General features: G+C 45.8%; 32 non-coding genes across 32 annotated transcripts; 17 read left to right on the top strand and 15 right to left on the bottom strand.

Annotated features, from left to right (window-relative positions):
* The first annotated feature begins 3,968 nt into the window (after nucleotides 1-3,968).
* Nucleotides 3,969-4,057, top strand: Trnay-gua (transfer RNA tyrosine (anticodon GUA)). Its single transcript is given in 2 exon segments — nucleotides 3,969-4,005; nucleotides 4,022-4,057. It is a non-coding gene; the product is annotated as a tRNA-Tyr (tRNA).
* Nucleotides 4,058-4,415: 358 nt separating this feature from the next.
* On the bottom strand, nucleotides 4,416-4,487 carry Trnaq-cug (transfer RNA glutamine (anticodon CUG)). The gene has a single exon. It is a non-coding gene; the product is annotated as a tRNA-Gln (tRNA).
* Nucleotides 4,488-4,735: 248 nt separating this feature from the next.
* Trnay-gua (transfer RNA tyrosine (anticodon GUA)) lies at nucleotides 4,736-4,824 on the top strand. The gene is given in 2 exon segments: nucleotides 4,736-4,772; nucleotides 4,789-4,824. It is a non-coding gene; the product is annotated as a tRNA-Tyr (tRNA).
* A 358-nt stretch (nucleotides 4,825-5,182) lies between these two features.
* On the bottom strand, nucleotides 5,183-5,254 carry Trnaq-cug (transfer RNA glutamine (anticodon CUG)). Its single transcript has one exon. It is a non-coding gene; the product is annotated as a tRNA-Gln (tRNA).
* Nucleotides 5,255-5,502: 248 nt separating this feature from the next.
* On the top strand, nucleotides 5,503-5,591 carry Trnay-gua (transfer RNA tyrosine (anticodon GUA)). Its single transcript is given in 2 exon segments — nucleotides 5,503-5,539; nucleotides 5,556-5,591. It is a non-coding gene; the product is annotated as a tRNA-Tyr (tRNA).
* A 358-nt stretch (nucleotides 5,592-5,949) lies between these two features.
* Trnaq-cug (transfer RNA glutamine (anticodon CUG)) lies at nucleotides 5,950-6,021 on the bottom strand. The gene has a single exon. It is a non-coding gene; the product is annotated as a tRNA-Gln (tRNA).
* A 248-nt stretch (nucleotides 6,022-6,269) lies between these two features.
* On the top strand, nucleotides 6,270-6,358 carry Trnay-gua (transfer RNA tyrosine (anticodon GUA)). Its single transcript is given in 2 exon segments — nucleotides 6,270-6,306; nucleotides 6,323-6,358. It is a non-coding gene; the product is annotated as a tRNA-Tyr (tRNA).
* Nucleotides 6,359-6,716: 358 nt separating this feature from the next.
* Trnaq-cug (transfer RNA glutamine (anticodon CUG)) lies at nucleotides 6,717-6,788 on the bottom strand. The gene has a single exon. It is a non-coding gene; the product is annotated as a tRNA-Gln (tRNA).
* Nucleotides 6,789-7,036: 248 nt separating this feature from the next.
* Nucleotides 7,037-7,125, top strand: Trnay-gua (transfer RNA tyrosine (anticodon GUA)). Its single transcript is given in 2 exon segments — nucleotides 7,037-7,073; nucleotides 7,090-7,125. It is a non-coding gene; the product is annotated as a tRNA-Tyr (tRNA).
* Nucleotides 7,126-7,483: 358 nt separating this feature from the next.
* Trnaq-cug (transfer RNA glutamine (anticodon CUG)) lies at nucleotides 7,484-7,555 on the bottom strand. The gene has a single exon. It is a non-coding gene; the product is annotated as a tRNA-Gln (tRNA).
* A 248-nt stretch (nucleotides 7,556-7,803) lies between these two features.
* Nucleotides 7,804-7,892, top strand: Trnay-gua (transfer RNA tyrosine (anticodon GUA)). The gene is given in 2 exon segments: nucleotides 7,804-7,840; nucleotides 7,857-7,892. It is a non-coding gene; the product is annotated as a tRNA-Tyr (tRNA).
* Nucleotides 7,893-8,250: 358 nt separating this feature from the next.
* On the bottom strand, nucleotides 8,251-8,322 carry Trnaq-cug (transfer RNA glutamine (anticodon CUG)). The gene has a single exon. It is a non-coding gene; the product is annotated as a tRNA-Gln (tRNA).
* A 248-nt stretch (nucleotides 8,323-8,570) lies between these two features.
* On the top strand, nucleotides 8,571-8,659 carry Trnay-gua (transfer RNA tyrosine (anticodon GUA)). Its single transcript is given in 2 exon segments — nucleotides 8,571-8,607; nucleotides 8,624-8,659. It is a non-coding gene; the product is annotated as a tRNA-Tyr (tRNA).
* Nucleotides 8,660-9,017: 358 nt separating this feature from the next.
* On the bottom strand, nucleotides 9,018-9,089 carry Trnaq-cug (transfer RNA glutamine (anticodon CUG)). Its single transcript has one exon. It is a non-coding gene; the product is annotated as a tRNA-Gln (tRNA).
* Nucleotides 9,090-9,337: 248 nt separating this feature from the next.
* On the top strand, nucleotides 9,338-9,426 carry Trnay-gua (transfer RNA tyrosine (anticodon GUA)). Its single transcript is given in 2 exon segments — nucleotides 9,338-9,374; nucleotides 9,391-9,426. It is a non-coding gene; the product is annotated as a tRNA-Tyr (tRNA).
* Nucleotides 9,427-9,784: 358 nt separating this feature from the next.
* Trnaq-cug (transfer RNA glutamine (anticodon CUG)) lies at nucleotides 9,785-9,856 on the bottom strand. The gene has a single exon. It is a non-coding gene; the product is annotated as a tRNA-Gln (tRNA).
* A 248-nt stretch (nucleotides 9,857-10,104) lies between these two features.
* Trnay-gua (transfer RNA tyrosine (anticodon GUA)) lies at nucleotides 10,105-10,193 on the top strand. The gene is given in 2 exon segments: nucleotides 10,105-10,141; nucleotides 10,158-10,193. It is a non-coding gene; the product is annotated as a tRNA-Tyr (tRNA).
* Nucleotides 10,194-10,551: 358 nt separating this feature from the next.
* Nucleotides 10,552-10,623, bottom strand: Trnaq-cug (transfer RNA glutamine (anticodon CUG)). Its single transcript has one exon. It is a non-coding gene; the product is annotated as a tRNA-Gln (tRNA).
* A 248-nt stretch (nucleotides 10,624-10,871) lies between these two features.
* Nucleotides 10,872-10,960, top strand: Trnay-gua (transfer RNA tyrosine (anticodon GUA)). The gene is given in 2 exon segments: nucleotides 10,872-10,908; nucleotides 10,925-10,960. It is a non-coding gene; the product is annotated as a tRNA-Tyr (tRNA).
* A 358-nt stretch (nucleotides 10,961-11,318) lies between these two features.
* Nucleotides 11,319-11,390, bottom strand: Trnaq-cug (transfer RNA glutamine (anticodon CUG)). Its single transcript has one exon. It is a non-coding gene; the product is annotated as a tRNA-Gln (tRNA).
* Nucleotides 11,391-16,803: 5,413 nt separating this feature from the next.
* Trnay-gua (transfer RNA tyrosine (anticodon GUA)) lies at nucleotides 16,804-16,892 on the top strand. Its single transcript is given in 2 exon segments — nucleotides 16,804-16,840; nucleotides 16,857-16,892. It is a non-coding gene; the product is annotated as a tRNA-Tyr (tRNA).
* Nucleotides 16,893-17,250: 358 nt separating this feature from the next.
* Nucleotides 17,251-17,322, bottom strand: Trnaq-cug (transfer RNA glutamine (anticodon CUG)). Its single transcript has one exon. It is a non-coding gene; the product is annotated as a tRNA-Gln (tRNA).
* Nucleotides 17,323-17,570: 248 nt separating this feature from the next.
* Nucleotides 17,571-17,659, top strand: Trnay-gua (transfer RNA tyrosine (anticodon GUA)). Its single transcript is given in 2 exon segments — nucleotides 17,571-17,607; nucleotides 17,624-17,659. It is a non-coding gene; the product is annotated as a tRNA-Tyr (tRNA).
* A 358-nt stretch (nucleotides 17,660-18,017) lies between these two features.
* On the bottom strand, nucleotides 18,018-18,089 carry Trnaq-cug (transfer RNA glutamine (anticodon CUG)). The gene has a single exon. It is a non-coding gene; the product is annotated as a tRNA-Gln (tRNA).
* A 248-nt stretch (nucleotides 18,090-18,337) lies between these two features.
* Trnay-gua (transfer RNA tyrosine (anticodon GUA)) lies at nucleotides 18,338-18,426 on the top strand. The gene is given in 2 exon segments: nucleotides 18,338-18,374; nucleotides 18,391-18,426. It is a non-coding gene; the product is annotated as a tRNA-Tyr (tRNA).
* A 6,674-nt stretch (nucleotides 18,427-25,100) lies between these two features.
* Nucleotides 25,101-25,189, top strand: Trnay-gua (transfer RNA tyrosine (anticodon GUA)). Its single transcript is given in 2 exon segments — nucleotides 25,101-25,137; nucleotides 25,154-25,189. It is a non-coding gene; the product is annotated as a tRNA-Tyr (tRNA).
* A 358-nt stretch (nucleotides 25,190-25,547) lies between these two features.
* Nucleotides 25,548-25,619, bottom strand: Trnaq-cug (transfer RNA glutamine (anticodon CUG)). The gene has a single exon. It is a non-coding gene; the product is annotated as a tRNA-Gln (tRNA).
* A 248-nt stretch (nucleotides 25,620-25,867) lies between these two features.
* On the top strand, nucleotides 25,868-25,956 carry Trnay-gua (transfer RNA tyrosine (anticodon GUA)). The gene is given in 2 exon segments: nucleotides 25,868-25,904; nucleotides 25,921-25,956. It is a non-coding gene; the product is annotated as a tRNA-Tyr (tRNA).
* A 358-nt stretch (nucleotides 25,957-26,314) lies between these two features.
* On the bottom strand, nucleotides 26,315-26,386 carry Trnaq-cug (transfer RNA glutamine (anticodon CUG)). The gene has a single exon. It is a non-coding gene; the product is annotated as a tRNA-Gln (tRNA).
* Nucleotides 26,387-26,634: 248 nt separating this feature from the next.
* Nucleotides 26,635-26,723, top strand: Trnay-gua (transfer RNA tyrosine (anticodon GUA)). The gene is given in 2 exon segments: nucleotides 26,635-26,671; nucleotides 26,688-26,723. It is a non-coding gene; the product is annotated as a tRNA-Tyr (tRNA).
* Nucleotides 26,724-27,081: 358 nt separating this feature from the next.
* On the bottom strand, nucleotides 27,082-27,153 carry Trnaq-cug (transfer RNA glutamine (anticodon CUG)). Its single transcript has one exon. It is a non-coding gene; the product is annotated as a tRNA-Gln (tRNA).
* Nucleotides 27,154-27,401: 248 nt separating this feature from the next.
* On the top strand, nucleotides 27,402-27,490 carry Trnay-gua (transfer RNA tyrosine (anticodon GUA)). The gene is given in 2 exon segments: nucleotides 27,402-27,438; nucleotides 27,455-27,490. It is a non-coding gene; the product is annotated as a tRNA-Tyr (tRNA).
* The last annotated feature ends 34 nt before the right edge of the window (nucleotides 27,491-27,524 follow it).

Below are 27,524 nucleotides of genomic sequence, written 5' to 3'. Positions count from 1 at the left end.
TTCACGTGGAGCATGGCCTGGGGGTTCGGTGATATAACCAGGCCGAGATGCCACAGGTCTTCGGTCTTTTCCAACCAAGAAATACCGATGGAGTGGGGGTTGCGACCTAACGGCATAATTTTGGACTTTCGCTCATTAAGTCTAGCGCCACAAGCGACAGAGTACTGATGGACAATCCGACGAACTGACCCCAGCTCTTCGGTGTTAGTAATAAGCACACTGATATCGTCGGCATAGGCGTGGCAGACCGTTTTTGTGTTTAACGTTTGCAACCCGTGTAAAGTTACGTAAAACTTTTTAAGAAGTGGCTCTATAGCGATCGAGAATAACGTCATAGAAAGGGGGCACCCTTGTCGCACTGCCTGTCGTATGGGCACAGGGGCGGTTAACTGGCCGTTAACCTTCACGCGTGAAGACGTTCCGCAGATACATTTCTGAATAAGCTGTCGAAAACGCTGGTTGAATCCCATCTGACTCATTGTGCGCAATAAAAAGCCGTGATTAACTCTATCAAACGCCTTATCAAAGTCGAGAAACAATAACGCCAAATCAGTGTTGGTAATCCAAGTTAAATAAGTCAGGTCGCGATATTCACACAGGGCATTTAACATCGATCGACCACTGACTGCACTCGTCTGATAAGGGCCAAGTACTTTGCCAAGAAGTACTTTAAGCCTGGTGTTTATAATCCTAGTCAAGATCTTAAAATCGGAGTTAAGCAACGTAATTGGCCGAAAGTCATTTAACATAGTCGGATTGGATGTTTTGGGAACCAGGACAACCAGTCCTTCCGTGAACTGCGGGGGGAAGGCAGGACGCGATAACAGGTCGTTATACATGGCGGTCAATTCGTCGCCGATCACATCCCAGAACCGTGAATAAAATTCGACCGGCAAGCCGTCTAAGCCGGCGGCTTTGTTCTTGGCAGCGCACGCAAGGATGGACTTAACTTCAGAGTTTGTGACATTGGCCAAGAGAGCAGCGTTATCATCCTGATCGACCGTGGAGGCGATGTCGTTTAAAAAATCGTCCCCCGCCGATAGATCGGTATCTGACTCGGAATAATGTTGTCGAAAATAATTGAAAACATGCGTCTTGATAGCACCCTGCTCATTGTACAGATTCCCACCAGCATCCTTCAGATGAGCAATAATTTTTTGTTTACCACGTTTGGTTTCCCGTATGAGATGGAATAACGATGCGGACTCGTGGGCGACGTCATCAGAAGAGCGCGATCGTACCCGATTGCCAACAAGAGCTTCACGAACTAAAGCAGTAATTTTTGCTTTGATACGCTTGATGCGGATCAGGTTGTCGGACAAAGCAGAGGGATCGCTGTACAGCTGGCGTAAACCGAGGAAATAAAATTCTAGAGACCGTTTCCTCCAATAAGCCCTGGTCCTGGCAAACTGGTAAATACATTTCTTAATCCGCGGCTTAACAAGCTCCGTCCACCAAAGAACGCGCTCCCTATACCGAGCTTGCCTCTGGAGGCACTGCTGCCAGGTGTCAACGAGGCAACGCCGTAACTCCGCTTCATCTAACAGCGAGACATTCAGCTGCCACGTGCCGCGTCCCAAAAAGGTCTGCTGTCGCACATTCCGAATCGTTATATGGTATGCGGAGTGGTCACTGAAACTGAGCGGCCATAGTTCACAATCACGAATGGTATGTAAAAGATCTTGAGAAACATAAAACCTATCCAGACGGCTAGAAGAAGCAGCACTTACATAGGTATAGCCCATCGTGTGTGGTCGAAGATGACACCAACTATCTTGTAAATGCAGTCCATCTGTTAACATTAGTAGCTCGGGACAAAAATTAAAATTCGGACTTTGATCTTCTTTGCGTAAAACGCAGTTGAAATCCCCACCCAGGATGAGCTTCAGACGCACGTTTGTCAATAAGGGCACAACTTCAGCCCTAAAAAAATCACTTCTGTCCCTTCTGCCAGCGGATCCTGTCGGGGCGTACACGTTCAGGAGAAGCAAATCCTGGAATTGGGCGGCAATGCCGCGTCCCGTGTCTAAAAGCGCTGTAGGCTGATAAGCGATGCCAGCTTTAAATAAAATCGCAGTGCCCGCCTCAGTGCCAAGATTTAATATGGCATCATACCCAGGTATTTCTCCAACCTTGGGTGACACAACTTCTTGGAAGAAAACTATATCTATATCGGCGGCATATAGATAGTCGGTCAAGCATTTAAGTTTGACATCGGATGCGATCCTATTTAAATTAACTGTGGCAAGTTTATAATCTTGCATGGTGGGGATAGAAAGGGTCCGGTTTATTCACTTTCGTCTGCCCAAGACTTGTCAGCTGGCGTATGCTGATGGCCAGTATCCATCAGCTCAGAACGCGGACGGTCGACATGCATCTCCATATCGGCCTCCCCCACGTGGCGCGCGACGGAACCCATTTCATCTGTGCCGCCGCGTTCACTGCCGTCTTTTCGGATCTGCTTTATAGTGCGCTGCAATTTCTTTTCCAGAGTGCGGATCTCCTCCTCACTCTGCTTTCGTGCCGACCGCTTAGATTTCCCGGTTCTCGGGGGAGGTGCGTCGCCGTCAGAAACGGTTTGGACGTCCGTCAAGAGACTGTGTGTAGAGCCTTCCTCAGATAGGTCACCGCCGAGAGGGAGGGGTGTGGGGGGTGCCACGTCAGGGGGGCAAGAAACGCGCGACCTGTCGCCACCATCCGACAACGGCTTCAGCTCGACGGACGTAGTTGGAGTAGGGACGGGAGTCGGTCCTGCATGGTCGGCACGAAGGCCGACAGTCGGGGAAACCTGCAGGTGTACAGCTTGGCTGTCGATATCGGCGACATCACTACGAACGGGACATTCGGGGGTTGCCGCAGAGTTGTTTACAATGACCGCACCGGCGTCTGGGGTCACCGCAGCCGGTTGGTGGAGCGTCGGGTGTGTCGTAGGCGACTCCATCAATGTCTGCGCGTAAGACAACCGAGTGCCATCGTGCCCATCGAGAGGTGTAAGACGATGTTGCATTCCTCGGCGACCCGCCCGGACACGGGGACAAGCAGATTTTAAATGGTCCGTAGAACCACAAATTACGCAAGTTCGCGGTTGTCCTTCGTACATCACCAGCGCCCGAAAACCCTGCACCAAAATGTTGGACGGGATGTGCTTCGTCAAATCAATTTTCGCATTCCGAACGCCGTTATCAACATTGAAATGTTTGTAACCCCTCCATTGTTCGGCATGAATTTGTAAGACATTACCGTAGGGAGACAACGCTTGCCGAATTCTATCGAAGCTAACTTCGAAAGGCAGATTAAATATACGGACGGTTCGTAGCCCTAGTCCAGCATGACTAACGGATACTTTACAAATTTCGCCTTTAGAATTCACAAAATCCGCTGTGCCCTCCGTGAGGGTCATAATACGAACGCAAGGATCGTCACTAATCAATTTTACATAAACAGCGTTCGCAAGAAAATCATACGAAAACCCAAGAACTTCGTCATCTCGCAGTCCCAATCGATCGTAAAACCAGTCAACGAGTTCGTGAACCTGTGGTCGTGCAAATCCATACGGAAATCCAAATCGTAGCGTGTAACGTCTCAACTCATCTTCCATCACTTTCTTGAAGGAGTACTTACAGTACCAACAGCTGCGTGCGCCCTTAAGCACAGGCGAAGCGACCACAACCGCACGTCTGCACACGGCCGCGGCCGCGGCGGAACTGTCACCATGGAACCAGACAGGAGCATGGGACTCGTAAATACACTTAGCAGTACTCTGGCATACTTCAGACACTTCCTACTTGCATTTTTTAACTTAATTGACACGATCGAGCATTATAAAACTTAATCTGGGCAATGTTTGCAGCTGCAGCCGATGACTGCATTTCCTGTGCGTCTATATGACCGCGCTGAGTAGCAGTGTGTGGAAATGAAAGACAGGGACGGACGTAAAGCAATCAGTACGAATAATAAAGCATGCACAGCCTCTGGTAGCTCAGTTGGTAGAGCGGTGGACTGTAGTGGACGATTCACAGTTATCCATAGGTCGCTGGTTCAAATCCGGCCCAGAGGACTGTTTTTCTAATCTCAGGAGCAAAGAGGCTCCAGAGCATGCCCACTCGGTCAGAACCTCCCTATGTTTTAAACCTATTTTAAAGGAAATTCATTTGCTCAGCTTATAATAGCTAGTTGATAATCATGGGATTCTTAGCCTTCGTAGGATAATGATATTTCTTCGAATTACCGTAAAATTGCTTGCTCTTACAGGCATTACTCGTTTAATGTGCTATATAGGTCACATAGTCGCACCAATATTCAACAGTTTCACAGACGTCTCGTTTTTTACACAAACGTAGAAACTAAATCCCTGAGCCTATCGCTGCTACTTACTCGGCGAGAAACGCTTATTACAGAAAATTTAGACTAAACGAAGGTTCCACCGAGATTCGAACTCGGATCGCTGGATTCAGAGGCCAGAGTGCTAACCGTTACACCATGGAACCAGACAGGAGCATGGGACTCGTAAATACACTTAGCAGTACTCTGGCATACTTCAGACACTTCCTACTTGCATTTTTTAACTTAATTGACACGATCGAGCATTATAAAACTTAATCTGGGCAATGTTTGCAGCTGCAGCCGATGACTGCATTTCCTGTGCGTCTATATGACCGCGCTGAGTAGCAGTGTGTGGAAATGAAAGACAGGGACGGACGTAAAGCAATCAGTACGAATAAGAAAGCATGCACAGCCTCTGGTAGCTCAGTTGGTAGAGCGGTGGACTGTAGTGGACGATTCACAGTTATCCATAGGTCGCTGGTTCAAATCCGGCCCAGAGGACTGTTTTTCTAATCTCAGGAGCAAAGAGGCTCCAGAGCATGCCCACTCGGTCAGAACCTCCCTATGTTTTAAACCTATTTTAAAGGAAATTCATTTGCTCAGCTTATAATAGCTAGTTGATAATCATGGGATTCTTAGCCTTCGTAGGATAATGATATTTCTTCGAATTACCGTAAAATTGCTTGCTCTTACAGGCATTACTCGTTTAATGTGCTATATAGGTCACATAGTCGCACCAATATTCAACAATTTCACAGACGTCTCGTTTTTTACACAAACGTAGAAACTAAATCCCTGAGCCTATCGCTGCTACTTGCTCGGCGAGAAACGCTTATTACAGAAAATTTAGACTAAACGAAGGTTCCACCGAGATTCGAACTCGGATCGCTGGATTCAGAGTCCAGAGTGCTAACCGTTACACCATGGAACCAGACAGGAGCATGGGACTCGTAAATACACTTAGCAGTACTCTGGCATACTTCAGACACTTCCTACTTGCATTTTTTAACTTAATTGACACGATCGAGCATTATAAAACTTAATCTGGGCAATGTTTGCAGCTGCAGCCGATGACTGCATTTCCTGTGCGTCTATATGACCGCGCTGAGTAGCAGTGTGTGGAAATGAAAGACAGGGACGGACGTAAAGCAATCAGTACGAATAAGAAAGCATGCACAGCCTCTGGTAGCTCAGTTGGTAGAGCGGTGGACTGTAGTGTACGATTCACAGTTATCCATAGGTCGCTGGTTCAAATCCGGCCCAGAGGACTGTTTTTCTAATCTCAGGAGCAAAGAGGCTCCAGAGCATGCCCACTCGGTCAGAACCTCCCTATGTTTTAAACCTATTTTAAAGGAAATTCATTTGCTCAGCTTATAATAGCTAGTTGATAATCATGGGATTCTTAGCCTTCGTAGGATAATGATATTTCTTCGAATTACCGTAAAATTGCTTGCTCTTACAGGCATTACTCGTTTAATGTGCTATATAGGTCACATAGTCGCACCAATATTCAACAGTTTCACAGACGTCTCGTTTTTTACACAAACGTAGAAACTAAATCCCTGAGCCTATCGCTGCTACTTGCTCGGCGAGAAACGCTTATTACAGAAAATTTAGACTAAACGAAGGTTCCACCGAGATTCGAACTCGGATCGCTGGATTCAGAGTCCAGAGTGCTAACCGTTACACCATGGAACCAGACAGGAGCATGGGACTCGTAAATACACTTAGCAGTACTCTGGCATACTTCAGACACTTCCTACTTGCATTTTTTAACTTAATTGACACGATCGAGCATTATAAAACTTAATATGGGCAATGTTTGCAGCTGCAGCCGATGACTGCATTTCCTGTGCGTCTATATGACCGCGCTGAGTAGCAATGTGTGGAAATGAAAGACAGGGACGGACGTAAAGCAATCAGTACGAATAAGAAAGCATGCACAGCCTCTGGTAGCTCAGTTGGTAGAGCGGTGGACTGTAGTGGACGATTCACAGTTATCCATAGGTCGCTGGTTCAAATCCGGCCCAGAGGACTGTTTTTCTAATCTCAGGAGCAAAGAGGCTCCAGAGCATGCCCACTCGGTCAGAACCTCCCTATGTTTTAAACCTATTTTAAAGGAAATTCATTTGCTCAGCTTATAATAGCTAGTTGATAATCATGGGATTCATAGCCTTCGTAGGATAATGATATTTCTTCGAATTACCGTAAAATTGCTTGCTCTTACAGGCATTACTCGTTTAATGTGCTATATAGGTCACATAGTCGCACCAATATTCAACAGTTTCACAGACGTCTCGTTTTTTACACAAACGTAGAAACTAAATCCCTGAGCCTATCGCTGCTACTTGCTCGGCGAGAAACGCTTATTACAGAAAATTTAGACTAAACGAAGGTTCCACCGAGATTCGAACTCGGGTCGCTGGATTCAGAGTCCAGAGTGCTAACCGTTACACCATGGAACCAGACAGGAGCATGGGACTCGTAAATACACTTAGCAGTACTCTGGCATACTTCAGACACTTCCTACTTGCATTTTTTAACTTAATTGACACGATCGAGCATTATAAAACTTAATCTGGGCAATGTTTGCAGCTGCAGCCGATGACTGCATTTCCTGTGCGTCTATATGACCGCGCTGAGTAGCAGTGTGTGGAAATGAAAGACAGGGACGGACGTAAAGCAATCAGTACGAATAAGAAAGCATGCACAGCCTCTGGTAGCTCAGTTGGTAGAGCGGTGGACTGTAGTGGACGATTCACAGTTATCCATAGGTCGCTGGTTCAAATCCGGCCCAGAGGACTGTTTTTCTAATCTCAGGAGCAAAGAGGCTCCAGAGCATGCCCACTCGGTCAGAACCTCCCTATGTTTTAAACCTATTTTAAAGGAAATTCATTTGCTCAGCTTATAATAGCTAGTTGATAATCATGGGATTCTTAGCCTTCGTAGGATAATGATATTTCTTCGAATTACCGTAAAATTGCTTGCTCTTACAGGCATTACTCGTTTAATGTGCTATATAGGTCACATAGTCGCACCAATATTCAACAGTTTCACAGACGTCTCGTTTTTTACACAAACGTAGAAACTAAATCCCTGAGCCTATCGCTGCTACTTGCTCGGCGAGAAACGCTTATTACAGAAAATTTAGACTAAACGAAGGTTCCACCGAGATTCGAACTCGGATCGCTGGATTCAGAGTCCAGAGTGCTAACCGTTACACCATGGAACCAGACAGGAGCATGGGACTCGTAAATACACTTAGCAGTACTCTGGCATACTTCAGACACTTCCTACTTGCATTTTTTAACTTAATTGACACGATCGAGCATTATAAAACTTAATCTGGGCAATGTTTGCAGCTGCAGCCGATGACTGCATTTCCTGTGCGTCTATATGACCGCGCTGAGTAGCAGTGTGTGGAAATGAAAGACAGGGACGGACGTAAAGCAATCAGTACGAATAAGAAAGCATGCACAGCCTCTGGTAGCTCAGTTGGTAGAGTGGTGGACTGTAGTGGACGATTCACAGTTATCCATAGGTCGCTGGTTCAAATCCGGCCCAGAGGACTGTTTTTCTAATCTCAGGAGCAAAGAGGCTCCAGAGCATGCCCACTCGGTCAGAACCTCCCTATGTTTTAAACCTATTTTAAAGGAAATTCATTTGCTCAGCTTATAATAGCTAGTTGATAATCATGGGATTCTTAGCCTTCGTAGGATAATGATATTTCTTCGAATTACCGTAAAATTGCTTGCTCTTACAGGCATTACTCGTTTAATGTGCTATATAGGTCACATAGTCGCACCAATATTCAACAGTTTCACAGACGTCTCGTTTTTTACACAAACGTAGAAACTAAATCCCTGAGCCTATCGCTGCTACTTGCTCGGCGAGAAACGCTTATTACAGAAAATTTAGACTAAACGAAGGTTCCACCGAGATTCGAACTCGGATCGCTGGATTCAGAGTCCAGAGTGCTAACCGTTACACCATGGAACCAGACAGGAGCATGGGACTCGTAAATACACTTAGCAGTACTCTGGCATACTTCAGACACTTCCTACTTGCATTTTTTAACTTAATTGACACGATCGAGCATTATAAAACTTAATCTGGGCAATGTTTGCAGCTGCAGCCGATGACTGCATTTCCTGTGCGTCTATATGACCGCGCTGAGTAGCAGTGTGTGGAAATGAAAGACAGGGACGGACGTAAAGCAATCAGTACGAATAAGAAAGCATGCACAGCCTCTGGTAGCTCAGTTGGTAGAGCGGTGGACTGTAGTGGACGATTCACAGTTATCCATAGGTCGCTGGTTCAAATCCGGCCCAGAGGACTGTTTTTCTAATCTCAGGAGCAAAGAGGCTCCAGAGCATGCCCACTCGGTCAGAACCTCCCTATGTTTTAAACCTATTTTAAAGGAAATTCATTTGCTCAGCTTATAATAGCTAGTTGATAATCATGGGATTCTTAGCCTTCGTAGGATAATGATATTTCTTCGAATTACCGTAAAATTGCTTGCTCTTACAGGCATTACTCGTTTAATGTGCTATATAGGTCACATAGTCGCACCAATATTCAACAGTTTCACAGACGTCTCGTTTTTTACACAAACGTAGAAACTAAATCCCTGAGCCTATCGCTGCTACTTGCTCGGCGAGAAACGCTTATTACAGAAAATTTAGACTAAACGAAGGTTCCACCGAGATTCGAACTCGGATCGCTGGATTCAGAGTCCAGAGTGCTAACCGTTACACCATGGAACCAGACAGGAGCATGGGACTCGTAAATACACTTAGCAGTACTCTGGCATACTTCAGACACTTCCTACTTGCATTTTTTAACTTAATTGACACGATCGAGCATTATAAAACTTAATCTGGGCAATGTTTGCAGCTGCAGCCGATGACTGCATTTCCTGTGCGTCTATATGACCGCGCTGAGTAGCAGTGTGTGGAAATGAAAGACAGGGACGGACGTAAAGCAATCAGTACGAATAAGAAAGCATGCACAGCCTCTGGTAGCTCAGTTGGTAGAGCGGTGGACTGTAGTGGACGATTCACAGTTATCCATAGGTCGCTGGTTCAAATCCGGCCCAGAGGACTGTTTTTCTAATCTCAGGAGCAAAGAGGCTCCAGAGCATGCCCACTCGGTCAGAACCTCCCTATGTTTTAAACCTATTTTAAAGGAAATTCATTTGCTCAGCTTATAATAGCTAGTTGTTAATCATGGGATTCTTAGCCTTCGTAGGATAATGATATTTCTTCGAATTACCGTAAAATTGCTTGCTCTTACAGGCATTACTCGTTTAATGTGCTATATAGGTCACATAGTCGCACCAATATTCAACAGTTTCACAGACGTCTCGTTTTTTACACAAACGTAGAAACTAAATCCCTGAGCCTATCGCTGCTACTTGCTCGGCGAGAAACGCTTATTACAGAAAATTTAGACTAAACGAAGGTTCCACCGAGATTCGAACTCGGATCGCTGGATTCAGAGTCCAGAGTGCTAACCGTTACACCATGGAACCAGACAGGAGCATGGGACTCGTAAATACACTTAGCAGTACTCTGGCATACTTCAGACACTTCCTACTTGCATTTTTTAACTTAATTGACACGATCGAGCATTATAAAACTTAATCTGGGCAATGTTTGCAGCTGCAGCCGATGACTGCATTTCCTGTGCGTCTATATGACCGCGCTGAGTAGCAGTGTGTGGAAATGAAAGACAGGGACGGACGTAAAGCAATCAGTACGAATAAGAAAGCATGCACAGCCTCTGGTAGCTCAGTTGGTAGAGCGGTGGACTGTAGTGGACGATTCACAGTTATCCATAGGTCGCTGGTTCAAATCCGGCCCAGAGGACTGTTTTTCTAATCTCAGGAGCAAAGAGGCTCCAGAGCATGCCCACTCGGTCAGAACCTCCCTATGTTTTAAACCTATTTTAAAGGAAATTCATTTGCTCAGCTTATAATAGCTAGTTGATAATCATGGCATTCTTAGCCTTCGTAGGATAATGATATTTCTTCGAATTACCGTAAAATTGCTTGCTCTTACAGGCATTACTCGTTTAATGTGCTATATAGGTCACATAGTCGCACCAATATTCAACAGTTTCACAGACGTCTCGTTTTTTACACAAACGTAGAAACTAAATCCCTGAGCCTATCGCTGCTACTTGCTCGGCGAGAAACGCTTATTACAGAAAATTTAGACTAAACGAAGGTTCCACCGAGATTCGAACTCGGATCGCTGGATTCAGAGTCCAGAGTGCTAACCGTTACACCATGGAACCAGACAGGAGCATGGGACTCGTAAATACACTTAGCAGTACTCTGGCATACTTCAGACACTTCCTACTTGCATTTTTTAACTTAATTGACACGATCGAGCATTATAAAACTTAATCTGGGCAATGTTTGCAGCTGCAGCCGATGACTGCATTTCCTGTGCGTCTATATGACCGCGCTGAGTAGCAGTGTGTGGAAATGAAAGACAGGGACGGACGTAAAGCAATCAGTACGAATAAGAAAGCATGCACAGCCTCTGGTAGCTCAGTTGGTAGAGCGGTGGACTGTAGTGGACGATTCACAGTTATCCATAGGTCGCTGGTTCAAATCCGGCCCAGAGGACTGTTTTTCTAATCTCAGGAGCAAAGAGGCTCCAGAGCATGCCCACTCGGTCAGAACCTCCCTATGTTTTAAACCTATTTTAAAGGAAATTCATTTGCTCAGCTTATAATAGCTAGTTGATAATCATGGGATTCTTAGCCTTCGTAGGATAATGATATTTCTTCGAATTACCGTAAAATTGCTTGCTCTTACAGGCATTACTCGTTTAATGTGCTATATAGGTCACATAGTCGCACCAATATTCAACAGTTTCACAGACGTCTCGTTTTTTACACAAACGTAGAAACTAAATCCCTGAGCCTATCGCTGCTACTTGCTCGGCGAGAAACGCTTATTACAGAAAATTTAGACTAAACGAAGGTTCCACCGAGATTCGAACTCGGATCGCTGGATTCAGAGTCCAGAGTGCTAACCGTTACACCATGGAACCAGACAGGAGCATGGGACTCGTAAATACACTTAGCAGTACTCTGGCATACTTCAGACACTTCCTTTTGGCGCCGAGGTGTGGTGCCGCGCCCACGTTGCAGTCTTTGTGTTATACTTGCTCTAATTTGTTTGTGTCATGGCTTCGCCGCATTCTCCAGATGTACTGTCCGAATTTTTTCGCTTGCAGAATCAGCAGACGCAGGCGTTATTGGAAGCCCTTGGACAGCTCGTCCAGGGTCAACGTGCGCTGCAAACCGATGCGGCGGCAGCCGCTTCTTCGCTACCGCAGCCACACAACGCTGTCGCACCGCCATTTAGGCCCTTTGAGGCCACAACCGAAGGCTGGACTGAGTGGGCCGATCAGTTCCGGTTCCACCTCACAGCTTATGGAATTCAAGGTAAAGAGCGGCAGCCGTTTTTGCTTTCTTGTGTAGGTGTGTCTACCTACCGTGTGATAGTGAAATTGTTTCCCCGACGCGACGTAGCAACTCTGACCTACGAGGAAATTTTGTCGGCTTTAGATGCCTATTTCAAAGAAACAGTTAATGTTGTTGCAAAACGGTATACGTTTTTTCGTACAAAACGTACCGCCGGTCAGACTAATAGGGAGTGGGTAGCAACTTTGCAAGGACTTACTAGAGACTGCGCGTTTGCCTGTGAATGTGGCCTCCCATATTCAGATACTATGGTGCGTGATGCAATTGCACAGAACGTTTCTGATGTTCGCATAAGGGAACAGATTTTGAAACTAGTTAATCCCTCCCTGCAACAAGTGATAGACATTTTGGACAGGCAAGACACACTTGACTTTGCTCAGGCATCATTTGAAACTTCGCCAGCAGTGTGTCACGTTAATCGGCCCGCCGGGCCCGCTGCACGGGACGCTAAGCAGCCCTCGCGCCCGACTTCGCAGCGGCCGCCTCGCTGGCAACCACGTGCGCCGCGTCAGCAAGCAAATGCAGTGAAATCTTGCCCGCGGTGTGCAACTAGACATTCGCGTGAAAATTGCCCGTCACGCCAAGCTATTTGCTTTTACTGTCACAGGAAAGGACATGTACAAAGTGTTTGCCAGAAAAAGTTAAGATCAGACAATCACACCAATTCCAGGCCCTTTGCTTCGCGCCGGAATCGAACCCAGGACAATCAGGCTCGTGGACCTTCGCCCATGGACATTAATGTAGTTCATTCCCACCCGTCCAGTGACACTTTAGCTAACAGTGACTGTGTTCGTCCCACCCAAAAAGTGCGTCGACGTCGCCGGACATCCCGTAAAGTTGCAAGTGCTTCTGGACCTGTATCAGTTCACATTGCCCGAGACAGTCGCTCTTGTCGTCAACAAGACAATAAACTTTTTGTGGACTTAGACTTTGCAGGAAAAGTGATACCATTCCAGCTCGATACCGGAGCTGCAGTTTCATTGCTCAATCACGACACGTACAAACAACTGGGCGCCCCGCCATTGCGTGCCGCAAATGTTACGTTAACTAGTTACTCAGGACAGCATATACCTGTGTTAGGACAGTGCAGCCTTATTGCCGCATACAAGGGACAGACAAAACTTGTGTCATTTTATGTTCTTCGTTCCTCTAGTGCAGTGAACTTGTTTGGTTTAGATTTGTTTCAATTGTTTAATATGTCTATTGTAAATCAGGTCCTATCAGTGAATCAGACTGTGCCTTCCGCCAGTGTTTCTAGTCTTTGTGAAGAATTTGCAGACATTTTTGCACCGGGCCTTGGTTGCGCTCAGAACTATGAAGCGCATTTGGAACTGAAAGACAACGCGCAACCGAAATTTTTCAGAGCGCGCAATGTTCCCCACGCATTGCGTGATGAGGTCGCACGAACATTAGCCGAATTAGAATCTCAAGGTGTCATTGAACGAGTGCAGGCTTCTCTCTGGGCCTCACCCTTAGTAATTTTGCCCAAACCTTCCGGAAAATTGAGACTTTGCGTGGACTTCAAGGCAACTGTGAATCCACAACTTGTGACTGCTACTTTTCCTTTGCCCCGCCCGGAAGATCTTTTTGACAAACTGTGCCCGGGAAAATATTTTTCAAAATTGGACCTAGCAGATGCGTACTTGCAACTACCTGTGGACGAAGAATCCCAGCGCGTCTTAGTGGTTAACACGCATCTTGGCTTGTATCGCTTCAAAAGACTGCCATTCGGGTGTGCATCCGCCCCTGCTTTATTTCAGCAATATTTACAAACTATTTGTGCGTCGGTCCCTACGGCTGCGAACTATCTGGACGATATTGTAATCTCAGGAAAGACAGAAGCAGAACATTTGCAAAATCTCCGAACATTATTTCAGGTATTGCGTCAGAATGGTCTTCGCTTGAGGAAGGACAAATGTGTGTTTTTTGCTCGTGACTTACCGTACCTGGGGCATGTCATAAATGCCCAAGGTATACATCCGAGTCCAGAGCACCTTCGTGCCATTCAGGACTTGCCGTCACCGCAGAACTTAAAACAGCTACAGAGTGTGCTGGGTAAGGTAAATTATTATTCAAAGTTTGTGCGCAATGCTTCTTCCATTTCAGCTCCGCTTCATCGCTTACGCCGTAAAGGTGTTCCGTTCGTCTGGACGACGGAATGCGAACGCGCCTTTCGCCAGTTGAAATCGGCGTTACTTTCAAATACTTGCCTTACGCCATTCGATCCCCGAAAACCCCTTTTGTTGATGGTAGATACATCGGATTTCGGGATCGGTGCTGTGCTTGCGCACAAAGATGGCTCGCATGATCGCCCTATTGCCTTTGCGTCAAAATTGCTCTCATCTGCGCAAAGAAATTATTCACAAATAGAGAAAGAAGCTTTAGCTCTAGTGTTTGGTGTTACCAAGTTCCATGACTTCTTGTATGGTCGTCACTTTACAATCATCACGGACCACAAGCCTTTGACATCGCTTTTTCATCCGAACAAGCCTGTACCTCCACGTACAGCGCAGAAATTCATTCGCTGGTCACTTTTTCTCTCGCAGTACCGCTACGATATCTTGTATCGGTCCACTGCTAAGCACGGCAACGCTGATGCGTTGTCCCGTTTGCCTGTTGCTGAGGATAAAGCATTCGATTCTTCCGAACTTGCTTGCATGTTCATTGATTCGGAAGCCGATGACGTGGTCGCATCGTTTCCGATTGATTTTCGTCGTGTAGCTACAGCCACAGCTGCTGACCCTGTCCTGCTTCCGTTTTGCGTTTTGTTGCTACGCAATGGCCCTGGTCAAAGTCACGGATCGCGGATCCTTTGGTTCGCCGTTTTTTTGCTCACAAGGAGAGACTTTTTGTCCGACGTGGTGTTTTGTGTTGCGTTCCGATAATGATCAATCCCGAGTCGTGGTCCCACGATCGTTGCAGTCCTCTGTCTTAAAGCTTCTTCACCAAGGACATTGGGGTATCGTGCGAACGAAACAACTTGCTCGACAGCACTGTACTTGGTTCGGAATCGATGCTGCGATTACGAATATGTGCTCCTCTTGTGTGGCGTGTGCCGAACAACAATCCGCACCGCCGCGGAAATTCTTTGCATGGCCGAAAGCCACTTCCCCTTGGCAACGCTTGCACATCGATTTTGCTGGTCCATTCTGGAATGCTCGATGGTTGGTTGTGGTTGATGCTTTCAGTAATTTTCCTTTTGTTGTCCGGATGTCTTCCACGACGTCTTCTGCCACAATCCACGCCTTGTCTGCTATCTTTTGCATTGAAGGTCTTCCGCAGACTATTGTTTCCGACAATGGCCCACAATTCATGTCCGCAGAATTTCAGTCGTTCTGCAGGGCCAATGGTATTCAACATCTGACATCCGCGCCGTTTTCGCCTCAGTCGAACGGTGCCGCTGAACGATTGGTCCGGACTTTCAAGTCGCAGATGTTGCAGTTGAAAGAGTCGCATTCTCGGGAGGACGCTTTGTTGCTCTTTTTGTCCTCATATCGCTCTCAGCCCCGCGATGGTCGCTCGCCGGCTGAGTTGCTCCATGGTCGTCCTCATCGAACTCTGCTGTCTTTGCTGCATCCGCCACATCCGGTTCCTGTGCAGCGGCAGACTCCTGCTTTTGCTCCTGGCGACGTTGTCTATTATCGCAACTATCGCGGTTCACAGCGTTGGCTCGCCGGGCGCATTCTTCGCTGCCTCGGCCGCGCGATGTATTTGGTTTTGGGGGCCTCTGGTGCGGTGCGTCGGCATCTCAATCAGCTGCGCCTCTGTCGTCGCCTGGGTTCTGCCGCTCCCCGTCTGCTTTCAGCGACGGAGCCGTCAGGTCAGCGCCCTGGGGACCCATCTACTGGCTCGCCTCATCCCCAGGTGTTACCGACGATGCCTTCCATTTTGCCTCATGGCGTCGCGCCGCCGCAGCCGCCGCCGGCGCCGCCAGCAGCGGCCGCTTCGCTGCAGCCGCCTCGCGCCTCCCTGGGTCACGCGCCGCCGCTCGCTTCCCGTGACCAGCCGTCCTCCGCCATGGACCTCTTGCCCGCTCCGGACCAGATGTCGTCTTCGCCCGTCGGGTGCTCCGACCACATGGAGGTCGACCCTTCTGTCTCATTCCGTGCGCATACACCTCATGTTGACGTGCACCCTGGACTAGGTTTGCAGGCGTTTCCTAGCTCCCCTCGGACCGAATGGCCGGGTGCGGGTGGCACAGCCTCGCCTGTTGTTAGGCTCCCCACCTCATCGCATACGTCAACATGGGGTCCTCCCCACGGCGGGCGGAAGCCTTATCTCACGACCGTTCGCCGATTTGCGGGGGAGGAATGTGGTGTCACCGCTAGACACCACACTTGCTAGGTGGTAACTTAAATCGGCCGCGGTCCTGTAGTACATGTCGGACCCGCGTGTCGCCACTGTGTATTCGCAAACGTAGCGCCACCACAGGGCAGGTCACAAGACACGGACTTGACCTCGCCCCAGTTGTACGGACGACCTAGCTTGCGACTAGACCTACCAAGTATTCCTCTCATTTGCCGAGAGACAGATTAAATAGCCTTCAGCTAGTCCATCGCTACTACCTAGCAAGGCGCCATGTGTATCATTGCTAATTGCTTACTACTATGCAAGAGATGTATTTCAACAAGAACAAGACTACATTAAAGTTAAGTATATTAAAATCTCTCTTCTTTTCTTTATAGTTTTCATCCAGTCTCCTGTTTCAGAATCTACGCCCGTCTGCGTTAGTTTCGCGTGCACCTAGCCACTCATTGTGTCGAGACCTTAGGGAATCGACACAACACTTCCTACTTGCATTTTTTAACTTAATTGACACGATCGAGCATTATAAAACTTAATCTGGGCAATGTTTGCAGCTGCAGCCGATGACTGCATTTCCTGTGCGTCTATATGACCGCGCTGAGTAGCAGTGTGTGGAAATGAAAGACAGGGACGGACGTAAAGCAATCAGTACGAATAAGAAAGCATGCACAGCCTCTGGTAGCTCAGTTGGTAGAGCGGTGGACTGTAGTGGACGATTCACAGTTATCCATAGGTCGCTGGTTCAAATCCGGCCCAGAGGACTGTTTTTCTAATCTCAGGAGCAAAGAGGCTCCAGAGCATGCCCACTCGGTCAGAACCTCCCTATGTTTTAAACCTATTTTAAAGGAAATTCATTTGCTCAGCTTATAATAGCTAGTTGATAATCATGGGATTCTTAGCCTTCGTAGGATAATGATATTTCTTCGAATTACCGTAAAATTGCTTGCTCTTACAGGCATTACTCGTTTAATGTGCTATATAGGTCACATAGTCGCACCAATATTCAACAATTTCACAGACGTCTCGTTTTTTACACAAACGTAGAAACTAAATCCCTGAGCCTATCGCTGCTACTTGCTCGGCGAGAAACGCTTATTACAGAAAATTTAGACTAAACGAAGGTTCCACCGAGATTCGAACTCGGATCGCTGGATTCAGAGTCCAGAGTGCTAACCGTTACACCATGGAACCAGACAGGAGCATGGGACTCGTAAATACACTTAGCAGTACTCTGGCATACTTCAGACACTTCCTACTTGCATTTTTTAACTTAATTGACACGATCGAGCATTATAAAACTTAATCTGGGCAATGTTTGCAGCTGCAGCCGATGACTGCATTTCCTGTGCGTCTATATGACCGCGCTGAGTAGCAGTGTGTGGAAATGAAAGACAGGGACGGACGTAAAGCAATCAGTACGAATAAGAAAGCATGCACAGCCTCTGGTAGCTCAGTTGGTAGAGCGGTGGACTGTAGTGGACGATTCACAGTTATCCATAGGTCGCTGGTTCAAATCCGGCCCAGAGGACTGTTTTTCTAATCTCAGGAGCAAAGAGGCTCCAGAGCATGCCCACTCGGTCAGAACCTCCCTATGTTTTAAACCTATTTTAAAGGAAATTCATTTGCTCAGCTTATAATAGCTAGTTGATAATCATGGGATTCTTAGCCTTCGTAGGATAATGATATTTCTTCGAATTACCGTAAAATTGCTTGCTCTTACAGGCATTACTCGTTTAATGTGCTATATAGGTCACATAGTCGCACCAATGTTCAACAGTTTCACAGACGTCTCGTTTTTTACACAAACGTAGAAACTAAATCCCTGAGCCTATCGCTGCTACTTGCTCGGCGAGAAACGCTTATTACAGAAAATTTAGACTAAACGAAGGTTCCACCGAGATTCGAACTCGGATCGCTGGATTCAGAGTCCAGAGTGCTAACCGTTACACCATGGAACCAGACAGGAGCATGGGACTCGTAAATACACTTAGCAGTACTCTGGCATACTTCAGACACTTCCTACTTGCATTTTTTAACTTAATTGACACGATCGAGCATTATAAAACTTAATCTGGGCAATGTTTGCAGCTGCAGCCGATGACTGCATTTCCTGTGCGTCTATATGACCGCGCTGAGTAGCAGTGTGTGGAAATGAAAGACAGGGACGGACGTAAAGCAATCAGTACGAATAAGAAAGCATGCACAGCCTCTGGTAGCTCAGTTGGTAGAGCGGTGGACTGTAGTGGACGATTCACAGTTATCCATAGGTCGCTGGTTCAAATCCGGCCCAGAGGACTGTTTTTCTAATCTCAGGAGCAAAGAGGCTCCAGAGCATGCCCACTCGGTCAGAACCTCCCTATGTTTTAAACCTATTTTAAAGGAAATTCATTTGCTCAGCTTATAATAGCTAGTTGATAATCATGGGATTCTTAGCCTTCGTAGGATAATGATATTTCTTCGAATTACCGTAAAATTGCTTGCTCTTACAGGCATTACTCGTTTAATGTGCTATATAGGTCACATAGTCGCACCAATATTCAACAGTTTCACAGACGTCTCGTTTTTTACACAAACGTAGAAACTAAATCCCTGAGCCTATCGCTGCTACTTGCTCGGCGAGAAACGCTTATTACAGAAAATTTAGACTAAACGAAGGTTCCACCGAGATTCGAACTCGGATCGCTGGATTCAGAGTCCAGAGTGCTAACCGTTACACCATTTTTTTTTTTTTTATGCCTTATCCATTTTTTTTTTTTTCAATAAATGTGGTACTTGCAAAACGAAGGGACATGCAGCAGATCCACACACGACGTGGCTCATTGGAGGACAATACGACATAGGCAGGAAAATACTGTTCCCGCCCGGGATTGAACCGGGGACCTTCTGCGTGTGAAGCAGACGTGATAACCGCTACACTACTTTTTTTTTTTTTTTTTTTTTTTAGCATCTGCTTGCGCCTCTTCACATGGATAACGTGCATGCACACTGTAGCGAGGCTCGTAAACGAATGACATCGCCAAGCATGACATTATACTACAAAATGCATACAAACCACTGTTGTGCCTATGCATTCAGAAAACCTCTGAGGCCAGTAGAATACTTGTCATAGGTTGTAGAACATCCCTTTCATTCAGTGGACTGCCATGTGTTAGATGCTGCTCGAGATAGCTCCGCTCCTTGCAGGAAGGTTAAAAAAATGAATGCCTTCTGTGAGGTTCGAACTCACGACCCCTGGTTTACGAGACCAGTGCTTTACCACTTTTTTTTTTTTTGCTCTACGACTTTTTTTTTTTTTCCTTTTTTTTTTTGATTAAGATTCGAACTCGGATCGCTGGATTCAGAGTCCAGAGTGCTAACCGTTACACCATTTTTTTTTTTTAAACGCGCACTTCCGGTACCGGGAATCGAACCCGGGCCTCCTGGGTGAGAGCCAGGTATCCTAGCCACTTTTTTTTTTTTCAGACGCCTTAACCACTTTCTTTTTTTTTACCATTTTTTTTTCTTCCAACGCCTTAACCACTTTTTTATCCATTTTTTTTCCACTTTTTTTTTATTTTATTTTTTTTTTGTAGTATCCGTAGTCACTTCGCAATAATCAATAAAATAGTTGACTGAGTCCACTGTCGCCCGTTACGTCCTTATAGTTTCTATCGTATTGTGGGTCGTTTTTAACCAATGCCTGTTCTCTCGAAGACTATATTCAACATGTTGCCGTAGAGGTTTGTATGGTTACTGAATTTTTGGGATTCCCAGTAAGCTGATTCCATGTAGACCATGAAATCAATTGAATTGTCAGATCCATTTCTACCAATTACGTAATGTGTGTAGTGACCCAAGAGCCACATGACAGTGTTATTTTTCCGTTCTGGGAAAAATATCTCTTCAGGCTGTAACAGCATTCGTGGCGTATAATTGCGGCCATCACTTCTGGTGAGGAGTGCTATCTTTCTTCTGATCCATGTCCAATTGTGAACTAGTCCACTGCAGGTGAATCTGTGTTGAAGTGTGTCCACGAATCCACACTTAGTGCAGTGATGTGTATCACTGAGTCCTATTCGATAAAGTTTTTCATTGGTTGGTACAGTGTCGCAGACCACCTTGTACCAAGTGGAAGCCACTTCTGTTGAATGGATTTTGAGGCTAATATTTTTCCATACAGTACGCCATATGACGTTCGGATACTTGATTTCTATGGTATTTTGTGTATCCGATTTATGCCATGTATTTAAAATCTCTCTTGTAGTTATATGTGACTTGTACACCGTGCCTGCCTCTAAGTAACTGACCTCAATATAAAAGTCCTTGACATGCGTGAGTTTGTTGTTTAGTTGGCCCACATTCACCGGGGGCTGCAGGGAACGTGGCTGGACAATTGTGAAGAGTCTGGAGGTAATGTTATTTCTGTCCGTATTAATCATAAACAGGGTTCTTTTGACGTAAAGTGCAGATGCTTTTTTAACCAAATTAGTTAGCCCTAATCCGCCCACCAGTCTTGCTTTGGTCACACTGTCGAGTCTAACTTTAAAAATGTTGCCTTTCCACAAGTAACTATTGGCAAGTCGCATTACCTTTTTCACCTGTAATTTCGGTGCTGGGAATATTTGTGCTACAAAACAGGCTTTAGAAAACATGTAGGTGTTAATTAATTGAACTTTCTGCAATAAATTCGCGGATCGCCAACAAAGTTCGTTGAACGCACCCTGCATTTTGGTCGCCGTGTCCCGCCAATTTACTGCAGCCATCTTCATTGGACAATTGTTTATAGTAATACCTAGTGTTTTGTGGGAATCAACTAGTGTAGCCCATTGGCTGCGTACCCTGTCAAATCCTCTTAAGTTTAGGATTTTACTCTTATGTATGTTCACCTTGGCACCAGAGGCGCGACTATATTGACGTATCGTCTCTTCCAGAATTGTAATTTCACCTCCGTGTCGAAGGACGACGCCCACGTCATCGGCATATGCTTTTGCTGTAAGCGTGACCCCGGATATTGTGACGCCACTTAATTTGCCTCTGAGTTGCCGTAGCAAAGGCTCAAGTGCAAGAACATACAATAGCATTGATAATGGGCTCCCTTGTGGAACGCCCCTCTGTATATGAATAGTTTTCGTCGGCTGCCCGTTTACGTAAGCCTTTGCAGTGATGCCGGTCATCATCTGGTGGATTACACTAACTGCTCGATCGTCAAAAGCCAGGTGTTTAAATATGAGATCGACGTACCGGTGGCTGACATGGTCAAATGCCTTGCAGAAATCGATGAAGTATAGTGCACATCTGATGTCAGTGACTGCCACAATAGAAATGAGGTCTCTGTATTCGGAGATGACCGACATGATTGTCCTGCCTGGGAAGCAGGCTTGATGGCCGTTTATTACAGTTCTTAGAAGTGGTGTGAGTCTCTCCTTCAGTGCTCGTGCAATGGTCTTGTAATCATAGTTCATCAACATTAAGGGGCGAAAATTATCGATTTTCTTTTGTCCTTTACTTTTCGGAATCAAGACTAGTTTTCCTTCCTTAAGTTCAGTTGGTAAGTCTCCTCCATGTAAGGTTTCGTTTATTACATCCGTGAACGTTGACCCAATTATATGCCAAAACTTTTGATAAAATTCTTTTGGTAATCCATCTGGACCCGCCGATTTGTTGGAAGGTGACGTCTTTACTAGATTAAATATTTCGTCCTCTGCAAATGCAGCAATCAGACAGTTATTTTCTTCAGTAGTGATCCGTTCCGTTAATAAGTGCAACATTTCAGTACTCGCAGTCTCGGCAGTCTGGTCTTTAGTGTAGAGGTGAGCGAAATGTTGTTGGATTGCGCGCACTATGTCATTTTGGTCTGTAATAACGGTCCCGTCTTCGAGTTTGAGGTCTTCAATAAAACCGCGTCGCCTATTAAGTTGGTGTTTGATCAGGTGAAACATTGAAGTACTTTCTTCTTGTAGTAGAGACTTTGCCTTTGATTTAAGTTTTAATCCCTCTAACTGCTGTCGTGTGATGCTTAGAAGCTTCGCTTTGATTTGTCGAATTTGCTCTAGATGAGTAGTAGCTACGTCGTGTTTGTCATGTAGTTCTCGCAATACAGTGTAATAAAATTCGATTGTCTTTTTGCCATCTCTAGTTTTTTGAAAACTGTATGATTTTAAGGTTTGCCTAAGTTTAGGTTTGGCAAACTTGACCCACCATTCGATTTTAGATCCGTATTTATACACTGATTTCAAACATGCCGTCCATGTGGCGTTGACCCACCCTTCTAGTTCGTCATCTTTGAGATGGGCAATGTTGAGCATCCACTGATTGCGGTAAAATGTTGTAGGTTGCTTTGCTAAATTGATAGTCACAGAAAACCCACAGTGATCCGAGCAGTATGTCGGGATTACTTCCACATCCAACACGTTATGACTTAGATTCTCCGACACATACTGCCTATCTATCCGACTGCATGATGTCGAAGTGAAATGCGTGAACTTGACTAGCGTAGGGAATTTGACTTCCCATGCATCTTTGTACTTCATGTTTTTGATTAAGTCATGCAGCTCCTTGGAGTAGTTAAAATGCGGTACCTGATCTTTCCTGTGAACTACACAATTAAAGTCGCCACCAATTATGACAGACGCAGGATTTTTCCTCAACAAGTAGATTACGTCTTCCTTGAAGAATTGAGCTCTCGCAGCTCTGTTGGTGGTACCGGACGGTGCATAAACATTTACAACAGTGACATCAAATATTTTACAACTTAGGCCTCTTCCTGTAACTAGTTTATCCAACAACATGACCGGTATGCCTTCACGAGTTAAAATTGCGGTCCCTGTATTTTCGTCCGGTAGGACATTATAAAATATTTGAAAACCCGGCACGGTGAAATCAGTGAATAGCACTTCTTGCAACAAAGCAACATCCGCCTCTGTTTCATAGATAAATTGTTTTAACACAACTTTTTTCAAATCTGACGTTATCCTGTTAACGTTAATAGTTAATATTTTATAAGCTTGACTCATCCGAGAAGGTTAATGGTCATGTATGGACGACAAAGTAGAGTGAGTACAAAATCCGAGATTTACACTTCGCCCAATGTGTACAATGTATATTAGGTGAAGAAGATCCAGTCGGAAATCCGCTGCTATTGCACTACTGTTTGTGAATCTGCGGAGGCTGTATGTCTATCTTTGCAATTATCTTGATCTACACTGACTGACACTTCAGGATTGCCAACTCCTTTACTGTCCGGTGATTTTTGCCGTTGTGTGCCCCCGTTGCGTTTCGCCTGCGCCCTGCCGACGTTGACGTTCGGCTGCGGCTTCAGGCGGCGCCGCTGTGTGTCTTGCGCGGTTCCGGCTGTATTTGGAATACCTGTCCCTTGTGCAGGTCCCTCTTGTTTTTGGGCTGCACTGTGGGGGTCATTTAAGTCTTGAACGTGATCACTACTACCGACTTGATCAACAAGTTGCACCTTAGTGCCTTGTTCTACCGCAGGCGAGGAAGTGCCTTCAGTATGTTGAGCACATTCCTGATTCGTATTTTCGGGACCCTCTGGAATTGATGCCTGCATGGCTGCCTCGGCCGGTTCCATTTCAGCGACCGCATCATTAGCTGATGATGGAACATTGGCATTGGGTTGGCCTGATGATTCCGCCTCCAATGCAATGGCTGATTCCAGTGCTGTTTCATTACTGGCTTTTTGCTTTTGCACAGAGTGGGTGTGACCGGAACCATCCTCATCGGAAGAAATATCGGCTGAGTCCCAAGGGCGCTTATTGCCGGAGGCACTACGGTCACTAGCAGCCGGGGCAGATTGCTCCTCTACAATAGGCATTATCATGGCACTGTCATTCACTAAAGTGGGATCTTGCACGGTATCGGAATTCAGAGAGACAACGGGCTGTTCTACATGACTTCGCATCAGGACATCACTAAATGTAAGCCGCTGTCGCTGTTGCAAATTGTTTTTTAAAACAAACATGCGACGGGGACAATCCTGCCTCAGGTGGCCACTCTCGTTACAAACATGGCACGTGGGAATTTGTCCGGTATAGGTAACTAGCCCCTTGTACCCACACACCATTATGTGCGACGGGATATTAACCTTTATTTCCATTTCAACGGATCGCACCCCGCTATAACACTGCAGCTTATGTTCCCTGGACCACATTTCATTTCTAACAGACCTAACGTCACCGTACTTCGACAAAACCTCCTTCAGGTAGCAATTTTCAACTTCAGGTGGGAGAGTGAAAACACGGACATTTTTCAACTCTACATCAGCATTTGAAAGCGTAACGATACTCACAGTCCCGTTCCGATGGCGAAATTCAATGCGTCCCCCGAATTTCAGCAGAAGTCGCTCCATGATAACTGGATTGTGCAACTTGACGAAGAAACAGTACTGTTCCAAATCGTAATAGGCAGTGTGGACCTGTTCGGTAGTTATCCCGCAGACGTCGACAATCCACTCGTGGATCTCTAGTGAGCTTGGTTGCAGAGCACGGGTTGACTTATCAAATTCAAATTTCAGGGTATTCTTCCTGGGACACTGACGAAACATATCGCTAATTAACCCTTAACGGGCTAACAGCATCGAACGTTGACACGAAATACACAACAACACGCAGGCACAGCACAGTAATACGACACGCGACGGACACAAACTACACCTGTAAACAATCGCTAGCTTGGCGGAGCGGACGGTACCTCCTCACACTAGCGCGTCTCAAGCGCAACTATGGAACCAGACAGGAGCATGGGACTCGTAAATACACTTAGCAGTACTCTGGCATACTTCAGACACTTCCTACTTGCATTTTTTAACTTAATTGACACGATCGAGCATTATAAAACTTAATCTGGGCAATGTTTGCAGCTGCAGCCGATGACTGCATTTCCTGTGCGTCTATATGACCGCGCTGAGTAGCAGTGTGTGGAAATGAAAGACAGGGACGGACGTAAAGCAATCAGTACGAATAAGAAAGCATGCACAGCCTCTGGTAGCTCAGTTGGTAGAGCGGTGGACTGTAGTGGACGATTCACAGTTATCCATAGGTCGCTGGTTCAAATCCGGCCCAGAGGACTGTTTTTCTAATCTCAGGAGCAAAGAGGCTCCAGAGCATGCCCACTCGGTCAGAACCTCCCTATGTTTTAAACCTATTTTAAAGGAAATTCATTTGCTCAGCTTATAATAGCTAGTTGATAATCATGGGATTCTTAGCCTTCGTAGGATAATGATATTTCTTCGAATTACCGTAAAATTGCTTGCTCTTACAGGCATTACTCGTTTAATGTGCTATATAGGTCACATAGTCGCACCAATATTCAACAGTTTCACAGACGTCTCGTTTTTTACACAAACGTAGAAACTAAATCCCTGAGCCTATCGCTGCTACTTGCTCGGCGAGAAACGCTTATTACAGAAAATTTAGACTAAACGAAGGTTCCACCGAGATTCGAACTCGGATCGCTGGATTCAGAGTCCAGAGTGCTAACCGTTACACCATGGAACCAGACAGGAGCATGGGACTCGTAAATACACTTAGCAGTACTCTGGCATACTTCAGACACTTCCTACTTGCATTTTTTAACTTAATTGACACGATCGAGCATTATAAAACTTAATCTGGGCAATGTTTGCAGCTGCAGCCGATGACTGCATTTCCTGTGCGTCTATATGACCGCGCTGAGTAGCAGTGTGTGGAAATGAAAGACAGGGACGGACGTAAAGCAATCAGTACGAATAAGAAAGCATGCACAGCCTCTGGTAGCTCAGTTGGTAGAGCGGTGGACTGTAGTGGACGATTCACAGTTATCCATAGGTCGCTGGTTCAAATCCGGCCCAGAGGACTGTTTTTCTAATCTCAGGAGCAAAGAGGCTCCAGAGCATGCCCACTCGGTCAGAACCTCCCTATGTTTTAAACCTATTTTAAAGGAAATTCATTTGCTCAGCTTATAATAGCTAGTTGATAATCATGGGATTCTTAGCCTTCGTAGGATAATGATATTTCTTCGAATTACCGTAAAATTGCTTGCTCTTACAGGCATTACTCGTTTAATGTGCTATATAGGTCACATAGTCGCACCAATATTCAACAGTTTCACAGACGTCTCGTTTTTTACACAAACGTAGAAACTAAATCCCTGAGCCTATCGCTGCTACTTGCTCGGCGAGAAACGCTTATTACAGAAAATTTAGACTAAACGAAGGTTCCACCGAGATTCGAACTCGGATCGCTGGATTCAGAGTCCAGAGTGCTAACCGTTACACCATGGAACCAGACAGGAGCATGGGACTCGTAAATACACTTAGCAGTACTCTGGCATACTTCAGACACTTCCTACTTGCATTTTTTAACTTAATTGACACGATCGAGCATTATAAAACTTAATCTGGGCAATGTTTGCAGCTGCAGCCGATGACTGCATTTCCTGTGCGTCTATATGACCGCGCTGAGTAGCAGTGTGTGGAAATGAAAGACAGGGACGGACGTAAAGCAATCAGTACGAATAAGAAAGCATGCACAGCCTCTGGTAGCTCAGTTGGTAGAGCGGTGGACTGTAGTGGACGATTCACAGTTATCCATAGGTCGCTGGTTCAAATCCGGCCCAGAGGACTGTTTTTCTAATCTCAGGAGCAAAGAGGCTCCAGAGCATGCCCACTCGGTCAGAACCTCCCTATGTTTTAAACCTATTTTAAAGGAAATTCATTTGCTCAGCTTATAATAGCTAGTTGATAATCATGGGATTCTTAGCCTTCGTAGGATAATGATATTTCTTCGAATTACCGTAAAATTGCTTGCTCTTACAGGCATTACTCGTTTAATGTGCTATATAGGTCACATAGTCGCACCAATATTCAACAGTTTCACAGACGTCTCGTTTTTTACACAAACGTAGAAACTAAATCCCTGAGCCTATCGCTGCTACTTGCTCGGCGAGAAACGCTTATTACAGAAAATTTAGACTAAACGAAGGTTCCACCGAGATTCGAACTCGGATCGCTGGATTCAGAGTCCAGAGTGCTAACCGTTACACCATGGAACCAGACAGGAGCATGGGACTCGTAAATACACTTAGCAGTACTGTGGCATACTTCAGACACTTCCTACTTGCATTTTTTAACTTAATTGACACGATCGAGCATTATAAAACTTAATCTGGGCAATGTTTGCAGCTGCAGCCGATGACTGCATTTCCTGTGCGTCTATATGACCGCGCTGAGTAGCAGTGTGTGGAAATGAAAGACAGGGACGGACGTAAAGCAATCAGTACGAATAAGAAAGCATGCACAGCCTCTGGTAGCTCAGTTGGTAGAGCGGTGGACTGTAGTGGACGATTCACAGTTATCCATAGGTCGCTGGTTCAAATCCGGCCCAGAGGACTGTTTTTCTAATCTCAGGAGCAAAGAGGCTCCA

This window comes from Schistocerca nitens, chromosome 2, assembly GCF_023898315.1.
Source record: "Schistocerca nitens isolate TAMUIC-IGC-003100 chromosome 2, iqSchNite1.1, whole genome shotgun sequence".
Taxonomy (NCBI): Eukaryota; Metazoa; Arthropoda; class Insecta; order Orthoptera; family Acrididae; genus Schistocerca; species Schistocerca nitens.
This window is presented reverse-complemented; position numbering and strand designations above follow the sequence as displayed.